The sequence below is a fragment of the Meleagris gallopavo genome, chromosome 3 (genome assembly GCF_905368555.1).
Source record: "Meleagris gallopavo chromosome 3, MGAL_WU_HG_1.1, whole genome shotgun sequence".
Taxonomy (NCBI): domain Eukaryota; kingdom Metazoa; phylum Chordata; class Aves; order Galliformes; family Phasianidae; genus Meleagris; species Meleagris gallopavo.
Genome location: NC_139406.1, coordinates 15,421,631 through 15,442,513, shown reverse-complemented (window position 1 = coordinate 15,442,513; position 20,883 = coordinate 15,421,631). Strand labels below are relative to the sequence as shown.

At 42.0% G+C, this 20,883-nt stretch overlaps 1 protein-coding gene across 3 annotated transcripts in view; it reads left to right on the top strand.

Moving 5' to 3' along the window:
- The first annotated feature begins 7,421 nt into the window (after positions 1 to 7,421).
- The window catches only part of CDH20 (cadherin 20), a 111,083-nt gene continuing 97,621 nt past the window's right edge, over positions 7,422 to 20,883 (top strand). For 2 of the 3 annotated variants that reach the window (XM_085220351.1, XM_085220349.1), the window contains exon 1: positions 7,422 to 7,561. The gene's annotated coding sequence lies outside the window, so the exon portion shown is untranslated. The remainder of the gene's footprint in view (positions 7,562 to 20,883) is intronic. The other variant, XM_085220353.1, reaches the window with a different exon arrangement.

Here is a 20,883-nt window from a genome sequence, read left to right as displayed (position 1 = left end):
CGAGTCGGAGGAAAAAGATGAAAAATTGAAATGATAAAGTTGTATTGGTAGCTTGTTGAGGTAATTGAAATGCCTTGTTATGTTGTGTTGTGATGGGTTCAAATAAAATACAGGTGCAATTTATCTAGATCATGCCTGTAGCACACTACAAAATAGATTCCTCTCTTCTACTGTTAAGGACAGGTTCAATTTTTGTCTGTCAGTGTGGATTGTGAAGGGATGAGAATAAAACTTCTCCTTATTGATGTGCTTGACAGTCCAGCATTGTTTGTGCTATGCTACTTGCAGCAGGTTGGTGAGCATTATTGAAGGCACCAGGGGGATTTTTGCAGACAAGCACAGTGCTCCCAGTTTGTGCCTTGTTGACGTCCTACGCTCTGGTTCCTGCTTGGAGAAAGGTCTCCAGTTGTGGTGCTGTGTCATCCTCAAAGCCACCACCTAGTCCCCAGGGGCACTCAGGAACGTCCATGCACCTCACTGAGGTGTATCCACACTGTGGCACTGTTCTGGGAAGGCAGCTCTGTTCAGAATGTTCCTGGATGCTTTGGCTTTGGCTGTCAGCAGAACCAGTCCTGAAGCAGCGCACGTGTAAAATGAGGAAGGAATAGAATTAATAAGATCCCTCTAAACTGCAAGGAAAGAATAATTTAATAGAGGTTATTGTGTAGATTTCAAGAGGGAAAAGGTGCTATGTATCTCCAAAAAATGACGTGGATTCCTGAAGCTATAACTCAAGCCAAGCACATATTGAAAATCCTAAGTCTTCAGGACAAGAGTCTGAGCATCCTGGTCTGGCTAATCGTATATTTATTTCCTATTTAGTCCTTAAGTCCACTGTAGAGGTAAGATGCAGGAGTGACAGCATGTACCTATTGCAAGTCCAAAGCAATGTAACTGCTTTCTGGCATACTACTTCTACCACAGCTTAATACCCTGTGGCTGAATACTGTTTTCCATAAGCTTCAACACTGGTAGACTGCAATTTGATTACTTCATGTGGTCAGGAGAAGATTTTGTTTAAGCGTATTCCCAATACAGCAGTGAAAACATGTCAGAAGCTATTAATATTGCAGAGGAGTAACCAGGTTCCCAGATAGGTATTTTATAATTACATAAGTAGCAGCATTGTAACAGTCAGAGTGATCTAAGGCTATATAACAGAGGGTAAGTTTGGGAGGAGAAGTAATGCTTGCAATGAAACAAGCTTGTACCTAGGGAAAGAAAAAAAAAAGCAGACCAGCTTTTGCTCTGGGAAGGGTTTGTGTGCTTGATCCATCCTTCCATTCTAATCAGTTGGTCTAATAGGAAATGTTATCTGTGTCTACAAACCTTGCCTTGCAAATATATGTGATTTGAATCAATAAATAGATCTTCATTGCACAATTAATAAGCATATGATAATTTAATGCCAATGAGTTTGTCAGTAGTGACATGTAGGCTGCACACAAAATCTCTTCAAATACAAACCAAATTACATGTATTTTGGAAAAAAAAAAATACTGTTTCAAAAAAAAATTATTACTGTGAATGAAACCTGTAATGTGCTTGTACAATGTAATTCAACTTTCTCTGTAGTATCTGTCTCCATAATGCCCTTCATTCTTTGCTTTGTGTTAAGGATATGTATTGACTTTGTAAAACCACTGTAGCAAGCTGTAAATGATGTATTCAAAGAAAAATCACTGCCCAGTTCCCATAGAGAGAATATGAACAGTGCTGGGCAATCAGAGTTATGCTGCATTTTGTATTGTGACATCCAGTGCAATCAGGACAATCAGCCCAAACACAGACATCACTGACTTCTGACAATAGAAGTCTGTTCCTTTTAATATTCATACTGAGAAATTTGAAGCGTTTTTCCTTCTTCACCTTACTCCCTTCCCATTAATGCCTGTCATCATCCATGGGGAGAAGACAATCCTTCATTACCTACACTTCCTTCCAGTACTTGAAAGGGGCATATAAACAGGAGGAGGTTGTTTACGAGGGCAGATAATGATAGGACAAGGGGGAGTGGTTTTAAACTGAGACAGGGGAGGTTTAGGATAGATATTAGGAGGAAGTTTTTCACTCAGAGGGTGGTGAAGCACTGGAACAGGTTGCCCAAGGAGGTTGTGGATGCCCCATCCCCTGGAGGCATTCAAGGCCAGGCTGGATGTGGCTCTGGGCAGCCTGGTCTGCTGGTTGGTGACCCTGCACACAGCAGGGGGTTGAAATGGTTATTGTGGTCCTTTTCAACCCAGGCCATTCTATGATTCTATGATGATGATACACTTCTCTTGCTGCAAGAATGTAACTACCAATATGACAACTGCTTGCGTACCAGCCAGCATATTCCCTCCGATTTGTCCACAGTCCATACAAAACACATGGTAGCAGATACACCACAGCAAACATTTTTTTCCTTGCACCTAACCAGTGCAGCTACAGATATTCACAAGTGTTTTTTCTAAACGACTGGAAGAGCAGAAAAGCTGCTAATCAGAAAAGCTTTTAAAAGTAAATATTATAGTAATAACACAGCTCTGTATATTTTGGATTTAAAATTCCATATTCTGGATAATAAAGAGTAAGTGGTACTGTGAGGGAGAGGAAGGGGAGGATGAAGCCAATGTATCATGGCAATTGCTTGGCAGCTTGCCTTGGTGACTTTCAGCTGCATGAGCCTCACGGTCTGTCTGGTGTGAGTAGGACTCTGAACTTTTGTGCTTCTGTCTCAAAATGAAACCAGGTCTCAAACGAAACCAGTAAAGTCCAGACAAGTTTTCAAGTTGGCTCCTGCTCTTGGGATTCCCTGGCACACTGGAGTTTGAAAGCCTCAGCATGAAGGGAAAGCCAGTGCACATCAGTGGGAGCTAGGGCAGTGTTTTCCTCAGTGGCTCCAGACAAATGGGGGAATCAAACTCTTCTCCTGAAGATGTGGATGGAGTAGAGTGTGGTGTTGGTCTCTTTGTAAAAAGCAGAAATAAAAGTCTGCATTCAATTCAGTGTCTTCCCTAAGGACAGCCATTCAGAAAGAAGATGCTGAATTCTACTGCCTCCCTTCAAAGAGACAATAGACTAAGCAGGACTGAAATGATGAACTGAAAATTAGATTTAACAAGAGGTGTAAGAGGCAAGCAAAGGCTTAATTTTTAAGAGCAGAAGATAGCCCAAAACACAGCTGTGCTGCCAAATGGCCAGGTTTGGATATGTGTTTGACTCAGGTTGTCATTAATTAAGGTAGAAGATAAGAAAGCCTTGTGGGATTTGTCCTACTATTTGTGAAGACAACCCGCTGCATTAAGTGACTGACTAACGCCAATTAAGGGAAGAAGCAGAGCAAAGACACAGTTCTGAGGGAAGAGGAGGCCTTTACAGCTCTGTTTGACAGTGTTAAGCTCAGAGAGCCCCCTATAAGGGGTGAAAACTTAGGCCCTAGCACTCAGCTGTGTCTGGGGTCTAATCACCAATTACCTTGAGGAAAGGGAGAGTGGAGGTAATACAAAGGCCTCAGCAGTCAGTATTGTAGAGCTTGCATCCATATGTGCCTTCTTTGCTTCAGCCATGTCAGGGTCATGCTGAGCTCTCTGCTGGATTTTGTGTGCACGTGAACTCTTTGAGAGGCTGAGGAGCTCGGGAGTTCTACCATTGCAGCACATGACATCTGGCACTTTCTTGGTGAGTAGAGTTGGTATTCTCATCTGTGGACATGACAGCTTGAGAGCCGTTCCTGTTACTGATATAGTGACATTTTACAAAGTTGGTATGCTTTTATGACTGTGCACATTGCTTTCACCATTCCTGCTGTTATGGATGTGTTGTCTCTGTACATCACTTTTTCAGTGGTGTGCAGTGTTGTTTTATTACTTGGTGCCTTCTTGCTTTTGGGGGATGGCCTCATTTTTCCACTTGTCATTTAAAATCCTTCTTTTTTAATATTAACTTTTTGCCTTCCTCAAAACTTGTTGCATCTGAAAAGACATGATTCAATGCACTGTTAAAAAAAAAAAAAAAACAAACCAACAATACAATTTCATTCAAGATTAACCTCAAAGGACTATTTGAGAAAATCAGCTACATCTTGTTGAGTCCTGCAACCCTTCTTGGCGCAAATATCTGGTGCTAGTAGTGCTGAAGACTGAGCAGTTCCCATTAGTGATACCAGCTGTACTGTGGTACCACAACACAGCCCACATCCGCAAAACTTTTGTCTGAAGAATCATGAACAGAGTGGGATAAAGTGAGGCAGGGATGTAAGTTATGCAGCAACACAAAAGCTGTTGTATGACATGAAATGACAACACCAAAGCTGAAAATAGCTGTTTTTTCAGCTTTCTCCTCTATCGTTTCTTCAGCTCTGTCATTTAGGTAACTTGTAACTCATTCTTCATCTCGGTCCTGCAAGATAGACAACTATATGAACCCATAAGCAATATCCATATGTAATGCTGCTGCTTTCAAGTTTTCCTTGTAGGGGAACAGTGTAAATAGCTTGCAGCATACAAAATTCTCTTGTTCAAACAGTGATAGCAAAATGTTCCTTTCATCTCTCCGAAAGCCTCTAAATTTTAAAACTGCTCAGCATGCTGCATTCTTTAGTATTTTTTACTCTGTTTTGCATGGCTTTAGCATTATGTATAATATGGTGGCACGGAGAACATCCAGTGTTGGAGACAAAAGATTTAGTTCTTTCATGTAAGGATATTTAACCACAGTTGTGCTCAGTATAATAACCTATATTCAAGAACTGATTTTTGTGATTCATTTAAGGTTAATGAGAGCTAGAGTCAGGTTTATTTTATTTAAAATTGAAATTGTATGTTTTGTTTTTGAGGAAGGAGGTGACGTAGATTCTTACCCAGCTGTTCTGTACACGATGTGTACATTCTGCATGAAGATGTTTGAAAACTTGCTTACTTTCTCTGTGAAAAGCCTAGTGGTTGATATCACACAGATGACGTTGAGACAGGTGAGATGATGGGCGTATTTCTGCCACATATGCTCTCAATTCTGATTTCATAGGCACGTGAGAGTACTCTGCAGTTCGCATGACTCAGCCCCGTGCTAGGGGGGAGCATGAGACAACCACTGACAGTGTAAGTTCCTCCTCTACATCTCTGTAGAGATGTACTGTACATCTCACAACAGCTCCCAGAAAAGACAGTCACCGTCACTGAGATGTGTCCCTATGAATGAAGACAACACACAGGGGAGAAATTAGAGTACCCAGCCACACCTGCTCTGGTAAAACACAGTGTTTGGATAATCTGTTCTGCTGTATATGTGAAACCAAGGGGCTCATGTGTTAAATGGGCGTTGTTTTCTTCAGTGCTCACGCTGTATATTCAAAAATTCTTGTGGGTTTTCTCTGTCATGTATACAAGGGCTGGATTACATACTATGTATTAACCCTAAATTATAACCTGAAACAATAGGCAGTATCTGTATTTATTTTTGTGATGCTGTGACATATACTGTAATCAAAGAGCCTTCACTGCAGCTTCCATTCCATTAAAGATGTCATATGTATTTTATTCTATTTTTTTTTCCTTACTGCTGCAGTCCAACCTGAGGGAAAAAGAGCAAACTTACAGACTACGCTCAAACCGAGATGCAAACTTCTCAGAGAAGTGGCATCTGTTTTGCCTTTTAAATTAAAGTCAGACATGAGAGCAGGCTGCCCAGGGAGGTGGTGGAGTCACCATCCCTGGAGGTGTTCAAGAGATGTGTGGATGTGGCACTGAGGGACATGGGCAGCGGGGGTGATTTGGTGGTTGGACTGAATGATCTTAGAGGTCTCTTCCAACCTCACTGATGCTATGATTTTATGATATACACAATACACTGTATTGAAGTACAGAAATAGAGAGGTTTGTATATGCTGCAAGAAGATACGTGTTGTGAATCAAATTCTAGCCTGGATGTAAACACTCATTCAATATCAGCTGGATTCCAGCAACAGGTCGTTGCTCCTGGGATCGGAGTTCCCATTGTGATGGTGTGCTGATAACTTTTTGAAATGATGTAACACACATCCCATCTTGCTGTCAGGGAGAAGTAGCACTGAAGGCACATTTGGCCTTCTCATTACTAGAAATATCCTGAGCCTCTGGTGCTGACCAGTGGAACTGACATGAGAGCCTGTTCTGCCCCCTAGGCTCTTACGCTGAGTCCAGAGAAGAGCACATGACAAAGGAAGCTGGGATACCATCTTATGTCTTCCCAACAAATCAAAGCACTCATTTGTCATTTGCTGTAATTCACCGTTTGGGGCACCATGCCAGGCTCCAAGCTCCCAATAACTTCTCTCAAGAGATTTGTGTGCCCTTTTTCTTTCATAACCCTGAAATGACCAAGTTGTGGTCAATATGAAAAATGTGGAGCCAGAAAACTAGCCAGCATGACCTTAGTTCTGTAAATAACTATTAGAGCAAGTCTGGATGGAGGAAAAAAAACCCCAAAATCTTGATTGTATCATCTGAATCTTCATCTCCAGATCTGACTACCGAGGGACTGGCACTGTTCCAAAGAATCGATAATGAGATTTAGAGCCTCCCACCACTCAACTCGGGCTCAGCCACAGGCTGTCAGGACTCTGCTCTTCTCTGGGCTCAGTGGGGCTGTCCGAGAGCTTCCAGCTTTACCTGGGCTCTGGAGTATGCTCTGTGCTGGCAGGGGCCAGAAATACGGCCCGGGTATCCAAGTGGATGAGATTCCATTCCCACGTCACTGAGGCTGGCACGAGTTTACTCCCTTCCCCTTCCGCCTGCAGGAAGGTGAGGGTGGCCGGGTGTCTATAAGGCAGGTTGATGGCAGAGGGGATGCTCCGTGCCCTGTCCTGCTGCCCTCACTGTGCTGCTCTCCAGGCAGCGTATCTCAGCCAGCCCGGCTGCTTTTATGGATGCCGAGATGATCTTTAAAAGTGGATGTAAAACCCTTTTATTATTTGGTTGCTTTTCCGAAGTATTACACAAACCCTCCAGGAAACTGTACTGTTTACCCTCATAAAAGTAGCTCTGACATTAGTCTGGGGATGTTTATTAACTAAAACTGAGCCTTCTAAGGAAAAACAGCTTTCATCTCTCTCTCTTTTTGTTAAATAAAGCAAAGCTTCACCCTCCCCCCCCCCCACACACACACTCACTATTACTTTTGCTCTCCCTCAGCATCCCGTTCCCTCGCAGCCGTCCCAGAGGTGCGGACACCCACGCGGAGGGGGGTGCGCGGGGCCGAGGCGTCAGCAAGGGGGTTCCGCGGGGGAGTGGGTCGGGGGGGCCGGCGGAGGTGGGCGCGGCGCCCGGCACCAATCGCCTCCCGCTCGCACCCGCCGCGATAGCCGCGGGCAGCGCCAGCCCCGCGCAAAGCCCGCGCACGCCCCGCGCAAGGCAGGCGGCGCTGCGCCCCGCGCAGCCGGAGGCGGGAGCGAGCGGCAGCGCTGCGCGGAGGCGCTCGGCGGGGCCCTGCGAGGAGCGGAGCGGAGCGGAGCGGAGCGGCGTGGGGCGGCGATGTGAGAGCGCAGCCGGCGAGCGGGGCAGCCCCAGCGCCGGGGAGGCAGCCCGGAGCTTCTGCGCGTAGCGAGGTAACGCGTCCGGTCCTCAGCGGGGCTGCTTTCTGCCGTTCTTTCTTTCCTTCTGGCTCACCGTTTCCCCATCTTTATCTTTTCTGTTTCTTTTCCCCCCTCCCCTTTTTTTTTCTTCATTTTCCTCTTTTTCCCTCTTTTCAATTTTCTTTTTTATTTTTCCCCCTCTTTTTCTTTTTTTTTCCTTTTCTTTTTTCCCTCTTTCCCTTTTTTCTCTTTCCCATTTTTCTCTCTCTCTTTCCTCCTTTTCTGTCTCTCTTTCCCCCTTTTCTCTTTCTCTTTTTCCCTTTTTCTCTCTTTCCCCCTTTCCTCTCTCTCTCTTTCCCCTTTTTCTTTCCTTGTTTGTCATTTCCCCTGTTTATTTTATTCCCCCTCCTTCTTTCCAGCACCCCTTCCCTCCCAACCTCTCTCTCAGGGCTGGCTTCGGGTCAATCCCACCGCGCCCCGCTCCGGAGCTGCCCCGGGACGCTCCCGGCTGCAGGTGCGGCGGGAGGGGAGGGAGGCGAGGACACTAGGAGCCGGAGCGTGGGCACGGAGTGGCCGCCTCCAACTTTCCCGGGGCACGAACCGCGGGGGTTTCTGCGGAGAAGGTGCGGGCTGTGCGCGGCGAGCGGTGGGAGCTGCCCCTACCGGGGCTCCCGAGGAAGCAGCGAAGCCCCCCGTGGGGTTCCGGGCTCAGCGGTCTCTGCGGGAGAGACAGCGGGCGCGGGGGGGACAGCTGGGCGGGTGAGTGGGCGCTGATGGTAAAAGATACGGAAGGAAGAGTCCCAGTGGCTGGGACATAAATCAGGCAGAATATATGGGGAGTTGATGAGAATAGGTCTTTTCACCCTTAAAAAAAAAATAGGCACTCTGGAAGAGAAAAAGGAGGCTGATTATTGGCATCCAGCTCCGAATCCCAGGCAGCTGATGCTGAGGGGAGCCAAAGGGAGCAGTTCTTCTTGGTTTAAAAACAGCAAGACAGTCTCTGCCAAAGATTGCTGTAAACACTGAATAAAGATTTCATTGTGGCTCGGTGTGACTAGAATAATTAGGCGGTTAATTGTTCATTCTGATCTTAAAGTGCAGCAATCAGTAGTGCACAGTAGGAAAAATACAGGGGGAAGAGAGGAAAAACAGCAATAGGAAAATGATAGGAAAATGTATCACTTTTTCCTCTCCCGCAGGTTTTTCTTTTGAGGCTGAGAGCACGTGGGTGCCGGTCTGTTTAGATAGAGAACACCTTCGTACAGCTGGGGTGTAATTGTGCTTTTTGCAGCCACTGTGTCAACATCACTGTGGGCTGGACAAAATCAAATTATGAGACTCAGAGAAATCCTATTTTGTGGAAATGAAATCTGAAGATGCCAGGAGAATGAATGTCTGAGCTCGACTGACTGATAGCAATTAATGCATTTTACTTATGTGTACACTTTATTGCCAGCTCAGCAGGGATGCAAGCTAATGATGCCAGCTTTTGTGCTGCTCCAAGACATTTTTCAAGCAGGCACACAAGGTTTTATTGGTAAACTGTTCTGAGCTTTTTATGCTGTGATTGTGCCCCCCTTCAAATCGAGCTCCTTGCAGCGCTGACTCTTCCATGGTAGTCTAAGGAAATGCTCTCTTGTTGCACTGCGAGCTGTTCCCGGTGACGCAGTAGGAAAGCGCAACCTGCGTGTGCTTGTACTGGGGGAGGCTGTAAGTTGTCAAGCAAGATGTGCCTACAAGCATTAGAATAGGATGCACTGATAGGAACTGAAAGATGGCACCACAGGCAAGAAAGGTTCTCTTTCCTATGCGGAATGCTTTTCCATATGTGGTAGTTCATAGAGAAGCATGCTAATGGGTTAATTGTCAGAAAAGAAGGAAGAGTGCTGTGTTTAAAAGAAAGAAAGAAAACTTCCGAAGTTCAGAGGCATTTGAGCAAAGTGGAAGAGACTTTAAAAAGTCTGATTGTAAAGGAAACACACTCATCCCTCGCATGACTTTGTGGACTTCAGAGAAGTTATACGAAACATTCAGTCTGCTCAGAGACATCCATGTAGCCTGCCCATCCATCCTAAGCAAATAAATAAAGGTGCTGGGGTTGGGCAAGAGAAGCTCAGTTAAATATCATTTTCTGTCACTCCCTATGCAGAAAGCATCATCAAACAGAAATAGACTTTTCATTCAGCTCTCAGAAGTCGAACAATTTGTTGTATTTTGTTGAAGATGAGTTTGTTGGAGGTTTCGATCTGAACTTTGCTAGATTTTTGTGGGAAGAAAGGTGGAGAAAACACGAAGCGTGCTGTCTGTTCAAGGGTACAAAATGGACACAAAACACTGCAGTCTTTCCGGTCACGGAGTTTAGGGCAGCCAGGACAGAAAGGTGACTCCAGAGTTCTGTCCAAAGCAGTGGTAAAGAAAATCAAGTGGATATGCAAGTGCCATGGTTGAAATATGCTTCACAAGCATTTTTATTAAGCTGTTGAATGTGCTTTGTCCAACCACAGTCGCACTGGTATTCTGTCTATGAAGAGTATTCCTGATTTAATTGTAAGGTGTATTGAAAGAATCTTCCAGGCATTTTGCTTGCTAGTACAGTTTAGAGAGGGATGTTGGTAGCTTTATTTGCACTTTGAGACATCTTAGAGTGTTCCGCTCTTGTTAAAGCAGTTCCAAAAGTGTAGTGATCAAGTGATCACAAAGGAGACTGCTCAAGCTTCTGCTTGTGATGTTCTGACAAGAATGTTTCTGAAGTCCACATAGTGATATTCTTACACAAAGATGATGTTAGATTTTTAGAACAATCTGTAGTACAGAAACATGATTTTGAGAGAAGTCTGAGGTGTTTTTTTCCTGCATTCCCAGATACAACAGTTACCAAATGGCTCCTCTTTTCTTTAATAAAATGTGATGAAAACATATTTTGGGCATCACAGTAAGTTGGGGAAGATGTCTTTCTTGCATTGTTACAACATGTTTAACAAAATACACAGAAGATTTTACACTGATATTCGGGGAAAACACTTGCCATTGAATACTACCTTATACCTAAAAGTTGTTTGAAACGCACAGTATATCTTCATAACAAAATTGCATTGTCACAGACGTAATTGTTATTCATAACAAGTAGTCTCACAAACAGATTCCATCCCTGTAAGTATTGAGTCTCAGTAAGGCCAATTATGACTAAATTACTGCATGTTCTCTGCTGTATCAACTAATTAAAGGGTAATTAATAAAATGATAATTTCATTCTATGGCAATGTCTACATCTGGTTGTCATAGCAGAGTTTGTTTGACATATGGTTAAATGGTCAGATACTACATTGTATGAATGCAGCATTTGCATAGAACACCTGGCAAGCCAGAGGAATTTTAACCCTTAACACATTCATTTCAAGAATCTATGTCAATGTACCATTAGATTCGCTTGCTCATTCTCCTCACCTGGTCTTCTTAAGCATTTAAGAAAATTTGGATCTTCAAGGATATTTAAGTGAGTAAATCTCTTCGGTAGGGGAAGAATGGGAAGTGAACTTGGGATATTAGATTGGAAAAGCAAGGTAATATAGCACTGGCTTATCACTGTGGGAAACAAACTTCTGGTAGGAGACTCTCCATAGACCCTAGTATTACTGGGTGCACCCTCTAAGGAAAATTGGGCTGGAATTTGCACAGAGACAAAATGATCTCTTTTCATAGATTCAGTTGTGTGTCGGAATAAAGGCTGAGGTTGTGGTCACAGCAGCGTGGAAAAATCTGCATTGCAGGCTTCCCACACTGTACCTGTCATCTATAGATAAAACAAAACTTTTCTCCCATGGGACAGTAACCATGAAAGTCACACATCCTTAAAAAAAAAAAAAAGAAGAAGAAGCAATCTTTTATCAAGTCAACAGATGATACAAACAAACAATTCTGGTTTAGGCACTTGATGCTCAAGATACTGCCTGCACATCTTCTGAAATATTAGTGGTTGAAATCTTCAGGGCGGTCCATGCATATTTTTTCATACTTTTTTTTTTTTTTTTAGCTTGCCTTTATTTTCAGGGAAAATATGTAAATATGTATCTTAAGCCCCGATATTGCTGTGAAATATTACAACCAGTGCTGTTTCAAAGTGTGCAGAAGAGTGTTTCTGTCCTTTAAACTGTAAACAGTGGTACTTAAACATGGGTTAAATTACTGTTTCTCATCTGTACCGGGTCAAGCTGGATCCCTCAGAGAACTAAGGATGAGACAAGAAATTGCGGACATAATGTTTTCCTTCTCTTTAGGAAAAAAAAATAATAATATAAAAAGGGGGGAAATAACTAGTGCTTTTTCAGCAATTGAGCAAGGCGAAAAGGATGTAGTAAACTGCAGGAAGGCATGAAAGTCTGTCTTTTCCTATGCAAATGATCCTCAGTGAACAGTTCCCTCAGTGAATAGTCAGGGTGGCTCATCACCTCATGCGTCAGGTGCAGAGTTTGGCCAGTGATGCTTATAAAGCGCTGTTTGTCTGTCTCTCTGAGAGTCAGAGTCCTGTTTCTTGAGAATTTCCAAGTGCACAGATCTATCTCATTTTCATTCTACTCATGGAACTCATTAACACCTGGAAAATCTTTTATAGCATTTAACTGCATCAGATGCACTGTCCGGCACATGTTTTCTTAATAGGGCTTTCACTGTGGTATTGTCAAAGAACCCTTATGTCACAGCTGGGAACATGAATCTGTCATGTCAGTACTGTACCCTGTTTGAGACAGGAATAGTGTATGAGTGTTTTATGGAGGAGCCGAACATGCCCATATACTGCATTAGTGTGAAAGAATGCGAAGCTTGTTCTCCTAAATAAAGATTCAGGCTGGTGGTAGTGGAGTACTTTGTACTATTTAAACACTGCTGCCTCTAAGGCATTGTGCTTAAGGAAAGGGAAGTTTGAGGCGTGCAAGACACTCATAGTCTTCTAGTGGTGTTACGCTGCTGGTTAACGATATGTCATCATTTACATTTCATTGGGAAAAAATTGCCAGAGGTTTCTAATTCTGCCGTAGCAACTTGTTTGAAACTGGAAGTTGATATGAAAGTCCTCACCCTGGGAATATTTGTTTTTAAAACAAGTTTGATTTAAATATATTTGGCAATATAAGAAGAAGGGGAAGAGAAGTAAATGTTTTCTAATTCTGTATGCTTTTTGTGCCCATTAAATCACTGTAAAACCCAATTTTAAATAGCCTACTTTGTAGCTCTTTAATCAGCATGCCTAGGGTAATTAAAAAAGGATAGAACTGTGAATACTGGCTGCAGTACATGTGTAAGACCTACTTTTTCAGAGGAATTTTTAACATAGTTACATACATTTCATCTAAAAATTAGATGCTTAAAATTCACCAGCTCCGACACTACCAAGCCTGTCACAACGATACTCCCCTTTGAAAAGTATCTGCAGACTTGAGTGACCATCACTGTTGTGAAGGTGCTAACTTGGGTGTCACCTAAAGAATTTGTGCATGAAAGGGGCATTTTACGCAGTCACAGGAGGTACTGTCTTTTAAAATGCTTGTCTTACTTTGAAAACTTGAGTATAGTTTGTATGCTAAGAAACGTGCCGTTCCCTCGGGCCCTGTCGCTGTCACACAGAGCAGAGCTCAGCGCTGCCCCTCCGCTCCCTGTGAGGAGCTGCAGCCGCCATCAGGCCTCCCCTCAGCTCCTCTGCTCTGCGCTGAGCAAACCAGGGCCCTCAGCTGCTCTTCACACACCTTGCCCTCTACACCGTTCACTATCTTCATAGCCCTCCTTTCTTATAGTTTTATGCCCTCCTTATACTGTGGCACCCAGATCTGCCCTCAGTGCACTTTTTTTTTCAGGAGGACAGAAGTCCTTCATGCTTTTGACCTTCTCAATAAATAGGTAACTGATGGAGCAAGCCCAGCATCAAACCGTGTAGGGTTTGCCCTGCTGAACAGTGCAGCAGCCAGCAACACAGCCCAGAGGTCCTGACAGTTTTCAAATTGACAGCACACTGGGGATGAATTATTCTACATGATTCCTTCAAGCCTACTACAGAAGCAAATCAAAGGCAAAAAAAAAATAAAATAAAAAAAAAAAGAGTCTACATAATTAACCTTTCTGCCTAGGTATTATGACACATAGTTAAGAGCCCTTGCAATATGTAACTTAGTTACAGAAAAGCAAGTTAAGGATTGAGTGAAAGGCTTAACTGTAAATTTCCTTGCTTGTATGAATTTAATTTAGGATTGCCATCATGATGTAGCATAAATTAAAATAGTGATAGCAGATCACTACTTGGCAAACCTCTTAAGAAGAATATGGGTACCTCACGAGATTATTACAAATGGAATGTCTGCTGTGTGCTTAGCCCATTGCTGAAATTAGTCTGTTCTTTAATTTTAAGATACTCTTGAAAAGGAAGAGAGGTGACTTAACAGGTGAAGTTCCACAGTGAGAATTAGAAGACCAACTTCTGGAAAAATGGCATTTCCTAAACAGTTTAGAAGTGTTTCCCAGCTGAAAATCTGAACTTTTGTCCTCCAGTCCAAACGTTACCTGGAGCTCATTAACCATTCTAGTACATATTACTTATTGCTTGACTTGAAGGTCTTGCTTCACAGGGAAAATATGTGTTTAAGTAACAAAGAAGTATAAGAGAAATCAGCAAGCCTGCTCAAGGGTGTATGAAACTACTTAGGGCAGAGGAATGCCTTCCAAGGAAGGAGATGTGGGGAAGAGTATGGATCAGTGGTTTGTGTCAATTTGAGATTTTTTTCATGGCTGCATGTGTCTATCACTACCATATCTCTTGAGAGGATCCATTGCACTTATCTGTTTGGTTTGTTTCCCATATGGACTTGTTATACTCCTGTGTCTCCTTCAGAAAGTAATATGGGGATGAGCAGCTCCATGCAAGCAATTAGGGGTGCCAGATCTTTATGAGCATCTCTCTAAGGCAAGGGAGAATGAACACAAGCTGTTAAATTTATTCTGATAGGAAGCCTGCTCCCAAGCACCCTCTTTGAGGACACCCCTTGAGTACCCAGGGGAGATCTTGTCAAGTGAATAGAAAGCATCCTTGATAGTGACAACAGGAAGAGTTACCAGACCCTTGGAAAGGCATCAGTGGACTACTGACTCAGACCAGCCCACAGCGCTGCACACCTTACATCCTATCAGCCCTCCTTGGGATGAAGAACCAGAAGGAGCAGACAAATTGCCCTTGTAGAACATGCTGAATGCCAGGGAGTTGTAGCAGAAGAGGCGCATAGGCACAGTGCTGTAAGAAAAAGCTGAAATCAGCCTTCAAGCAGATGACAAGAGAGGATCTGTCAAAGCAGCCTTTAAGAGTACAGAGAGCACATTGCAAGAAAATGATGATAATAGCAACAAAACCTTGCAGAAACTGAACAGAGGAAGAAACTGCAGGAGAGCAAGAAAGCAGATTTGAATAGTGAGGCAGAGAGAAAGAAATGGCAAATGTCTTAATAAAATAACAGACAGTAAGGGACAGACTGGATCAGTGACAGGTATGGAATTTGGCAGTGACTTGGAGAAGAACTAGTACAAAAGGAAGACAAATAACTTGTAGGTTTGTGGACAAGCATGGCAGAAAGCAGAGCAGTTTGTGGTAATAAATACTGGCTGAACAGCACCGAGATCCCACAAGAAGCCTCTGGGGTGAGTACTTGATATTGGAGGGGTTTTGTAAGAAAATCAGGTTCCTTGTTTTGTGTGTGGAATTTCAGGTACTTCATCAGTAAGCCAAGAGAAAGGCATCTGTTGCCAAAGTGTTGTAGATATTAGGGTTGTACACATCAGAAATGGAACAACTGTATAGAAATTCTGTACTCACTCATGGCTAAGCTCTTCCTGGTGTTCTAGACTTTTGAAGGGTTAATTCTCATTAGGGTGTGTTGAGGGGCACTGCTGTGGGCATGGTGGAACTGCATTCTATTACGTATGCAATGATTGAGGTATGCTATTTGTAATGACTCATGTATGTACATGGTACGTCTCAACAAGAAAGATGTTAGACTCAAATTGATAGAGGAGCTGATGATCACAAGACCCCAACAAACCCACTCAAGCAGCAACTCAGTTGACAGTCTCTTTCTGTCAGTTTTCTTGCCCATCTGCCCGATATTGCTCTTTGAGTGCCATCTTGCTTTCTGTCATGCTGCTCAGTGGCAGTGCAAGGAGCTCCCATTAAAATTCATTTATGTTATGATAACTACTAAGCACTTGCCTATTAGCAAGATAATGAATGAACCATGGTTCTCAGCGGCGATAACCTGCAAAACTATTAACTTCCTATTAACAAATCCATATCTCCATGACACTTGTTCACTTCCCACGTCTGGGTTCCCCCAAAGAATTCACTCTTCACTGGAAAGGAGCTCCATTGTATCACCTCTGCAATCTCTTACTGGGTTGTAGAGGTGTTTATGCAGAATAACCATGCATAATGATATGTGGCAGATAGGTATTTATTTTTTAACATGTATTCCCAGCCTTGAAAAATGCATTTTGATTAAAATGTGTTTCTAGTTTTATTCCTTTAATTACGAGATCCTTGTTTTGCTGGAACTTCAATAGTTGCATCAAAAATAACTTAAAGGGTGTGCTACTTGCTTTCTTTTTCATGTGTCAGTTTAATAAAGCATCAGTGAAATGGTTCTAGATAACCATGTGAAATATTTTTTATCCCATTGACCTCTTTCTTTGCTGAGATATAACTGCTTCAGTGTTAATATCTGCACAGTGGGCAAAATGTGATTTCCACAGGAGTACATGATGAATATTTTTGAAGCTACTATAGGGTCTGGACACTATATTCCCATTATTTTTAATGATCACTGAGCATCAAAATTCCCAAAGTAGCTACAATTACCCACCAAATTGTCCTCAAAGAGTTGGTGGACCAAAACTGTTTTTATTCTAAGATAAATTACCTTCTTCCTCTCTCCAAGAGCTTACCAAGTTATTTACTAAAGAAGCAATTATCAAATGTCATAACTTATTTGACTTGCTAGTTGTAAATATCCAGCCTATCAGCTGTATGTGCATTTATAATTTTCTTAGGTCCATTGGTCTTTTTAGGCACCACAAAAAAGGAAACAAACCACTTAATTTCTGATATAAAATACTATCCCATGCAGGATAATTATTTTCTAGGAAGACCCTCTGCATTGCAGGGCTCGAGGAGAGTTAGAAGAAAGTCTATTTTCTCATATGTCAGAGATGGTGTCATTTCTGCCTGAAGAGATGGCTTTGGTTCTGTATGCTCACAGGCTATTTAGACACATGTCTGAAATCATTGCTTTGATGAACTTCTTTCTATGGTAATTTACTCATCAGGGTACCATTTTGCAATGTCAGACTGTTACTTGAAGAACATTTACATGACGTAGTGAAGTAGAATACAAATTAGAGTAATATTTTATACAGAGATTTTTCTTTACTGATTTGCTTTACTGCATATACAGAGACCACTTGAAAAGCTTCCTCCTGCTGCATAATTCCACTGCCAATCATAACTTTAGAAATAACCATACCGTTCTCCTTTAGGAGGTTGGTAGCAATCTCTGTAAGGATAAGAAATAGAGTAATGTAATGCTGCATAATCTACATGTTCAGCACTGAAAAAATCTGTCATCAATGAATAAAGGCAGAAACTGTTTTTCTTGAAAGCTCAGTACTAGATGAAAGTATTTAGAACACAGAAATATCAGAAAACTGCAGAGGAGGATACATTAGAAAGTTCTAGCCATATTGACCAATAAACAATTTATGGGAAGAACACAAACAAACCGTTAAAATATTTTAAGACTGTAGCTTCTGACAAGTATACTTTATTTATGACTTTGCAGAGCAATCTTTTCCAGTAATGTTTATAGGATGTAGGAAAGAAAGAGAGGGGGAAGAGGGAGACCCAATGTTTTATGCTCTTGTACTCAGCCATGTGTGGGGTATTATCAACATCCGTGAGATAATCTCAATATTCCTGCCTCACAAACCACTGGAACTAAAATAAGCACAAAAATAGTGTATTAAATGAGTAAAGAAATGAAGAGGAAGGAATGGTTCTGCCCCATCTGAAACTTGTATGATACCAATGCCAATAAATGAGAGCCTCAAGCAAAGGCAACTGAGGTTGAAAAAGGAAACTGGAATGGAGTGGGAAAAGGGCCTGGCCTTAGGACAACTTCTGCCACTTCTAGACACTCTGTTAGCAAAAGTCAATTCACTTCTGATTGCGTCATTTATCTAGGTAAGGACAGAAATGAGTTTGTTCTCAAGAGATTCTGAGCCAACAGGGGTTCGGGTTGCTTTTGGCTATACAGTGAATCTGGATGCTAGAGAAACTATGTGGTTTTAGTTTATGAGACCAGGCAGAAATAAAACTTTTATTAATAAAACTGTTATTAATAGCTATCATTTGTGTTTTAAAGGTGATGCATATCCCTGTGCTGTGCAAACATATAGAACTGGGAGGTGATAGTTTTGTTCTGCCAAACCTTAGATTTCAAAATCATCACGTTTCAGAAGAAAACCAAAGCCCTTAGAAAATGTTCAGACAAAATAGCTGTCAGAGCATTTCCATTTAGGAACGAATAGGTCAAGATTTTGAACATGTTCTGACCGGCACAATTAAAACACAAGGCAGAGCAATGATAGAGCAGGTCCAGAAAACCACGTGGGCCACCAGGTAGCAAAGGCAGGGGAAGCTAACACTGGGTTCAGGCCCCTGGTTTCTACTCCCATGCTACATCCATCAGATGCATCCATCTTCGTTGTGTGAACTGTCTCTGAGACATGGGTCACAAGCCCTATGGGGAATGGCAGTGCTCTTTACTTTGGAGACCCACCAGTAATGATGCTCTGTGTGGAAGACTCTAAGGAGGCCCTGGAAGCCCTGGCACCACACTGTAGCCAAGGAGGGCTCCTTGTGTAGGGACATCTTCTTCCATCTCAACACCACTTCCTAGGGCAGCACTGCTTCCAACCCACTGCTGGAGAAAACACCTGTGGGGAAGAATGATGTGGGAATGAACACATCAGGAAGAATGTCACAATATCTTTTAAGATTACTGGGAAGAGCATTGTGCTTTAACAGAAACTTCAGCAGTGTTGGTTCACTGGATGAGTGTGCTTCTAACAAATCTGTCGAGCGTGATAAATGGTACTCTCTTAATATTCTAATTTTACTGGATCTGATGAGCAGCTTTCGGAGTTCAGAGGCAGAAAAAGACTACTTGAAAGATGGTTCTTACAAGAAGCTAATTGCATGCAAGGCTTTCAGAAATAGTAGGTCAGTTCCTGTTCAAAAGTTGGGTGTCTGCACTTCTTAGTGGCAACAAAATTAATTCTTCTGGACTTGGGGAAAAAAAGGAGTACTTTGATTTTTACTGGCTAATGTATTGTTGTGTCTTACTTCAAATAACATTTTTAAGTTTTAAACCATTCCACAAAGGAAGAGATATCATTTCAAAGATGAAGGTTTGGTATAAAATAATAAAGCAAAAATTGATTGTATTATAGGCACTATGTTTATATGGCTTTTGTAAAATACTGCTTTTTTAATGCTAATATTTCAGCAGTAGAAATGAAATATTGCAGCTGAGTTCTCTTCTGGACACATACATAAAAATACCATTTACACCAGTACAGCGGTGAAAGCAATGTGATTTAAGTGGGTTCAGATCTAGCCCCACAGGCCAAATTCTAGTTTTAATTACACCCTATCTATCTTAAAAATCCAGGATTTACTATCTCAGGACAGACTGGTGGTCTAATAGCTCTGGCGTCTTGTCTGGAAAAATGACCCATGTCAGATATTTCGAAGAAAGATGTAAAAGATCTTTACAACACAGCACTATCTATGTTATTTGGCTTTAATACACTGGCTTCCATGGGATTGGTTACGCTGGTGAAATTAGAATTAATTTCACCTAAGAAGGATCTGAATTTGGTTCATAATAAGCAACTGATTTGTACTTGATTGATGACTTCAGTTGTTTTTTTTTAATTAGCTTACTGTTATTGTTGTGTTACAGTGATGACCCCCTGCAGCTCGGAAGTTCCATCCATCAGAGCAGATCTTGCAAAGGTTCCTGAGGAGGTTTCTACCTTAGTAGAGGGCTTATAAGAAAGTGTGAAGAAGCACATCAGGTGCTTCTTCGCACCCAGGTTTAAAATAATTTTTGAAACAAACATTATTGTGAAAAGTACAGTACACAGGGTTGCTTGTAAACAGTACTTTAAAAATCTGCTGTTTTGAAGAAAGATTAATCTGAAAAGATTTTCAAAGGCATTCTTTAGCTAGACATCACACTGAGTCACTAGCTTGATAATAGTGTTCATACCAGGTATTTTGCCTTGATGGTCCCACTCAAAGGATTCAAAAAACAAGCTATAATAAACAGCTTGGTTTGATCACAGAAGTGTCAAATCAAGTATTTTCCTGTTGGAAAAGGAAGTTCATTAAATTTGAAAAGATTCTTAGTGAAAATTGACCTTTTGGCAAATTGTTGCACAAAGGAAAATGTAGCTGACATCCATTTTGTATTTGGGATGGGATTTTGCACTGGTGTTAAGCATCTTGAGGGTGAGATTGTCATGACTGGTGGGGCTCTAAGCATGACTGGGGGGAAGGATCCCTGGGTTAGGCAGAGACAAGTGGACCAAGAACATCATCTCCCAGACACGGCCTTTTAGACGGCATCAAGGAGTGATGCCACCACAACTCTCCTGCTCCTGGCACTAAACATTTTATTTCAGAAACTTCACAATGACTCATTTCACAACATAGAAATTACAATTTTTGCTTCTTAAAGCTGACTTTTTAAATGTTTGTAGGGGGAGAAGTTGCATTATTTTTGCATTTCATTGTGACTTGGGAAAAATACCAAGTACTATGACTTCTTGTAAGACAAAAATATTGTTTTTCAATCTGATATAAAAATTGTACGGCCATAGTAAATATCCTCAATCATTTGTAATAGAAAAAAATAATATGTACTGCTACATTTCTCTTCAAATGGTCCTTGGCTAACTTAGACTTTACTGTGTGGGTGAGGCTGCAGCCATGACTGTGTGCGCACATACAACTGGAGAGATCCTCGTCATCTGAACCTGTGGATTCTCCTTATGGTGCACAAGACTGTCTCCAATATTAAATCCCTCCAATATTAGCATCTTATAAAAGAGAACTGTGGGAAATGTGTGAATTAAAAATATAATAGAAACGAGATTGAGTAGCCCTCTATAGAGTCGTCTTTGTGATTGCACAAAGATTTGAGGGCTTCAAAATCATCCCTTCCCAAGAGATGTGCTTTTCCAGTGGGGTAAGAAGCAAGAAA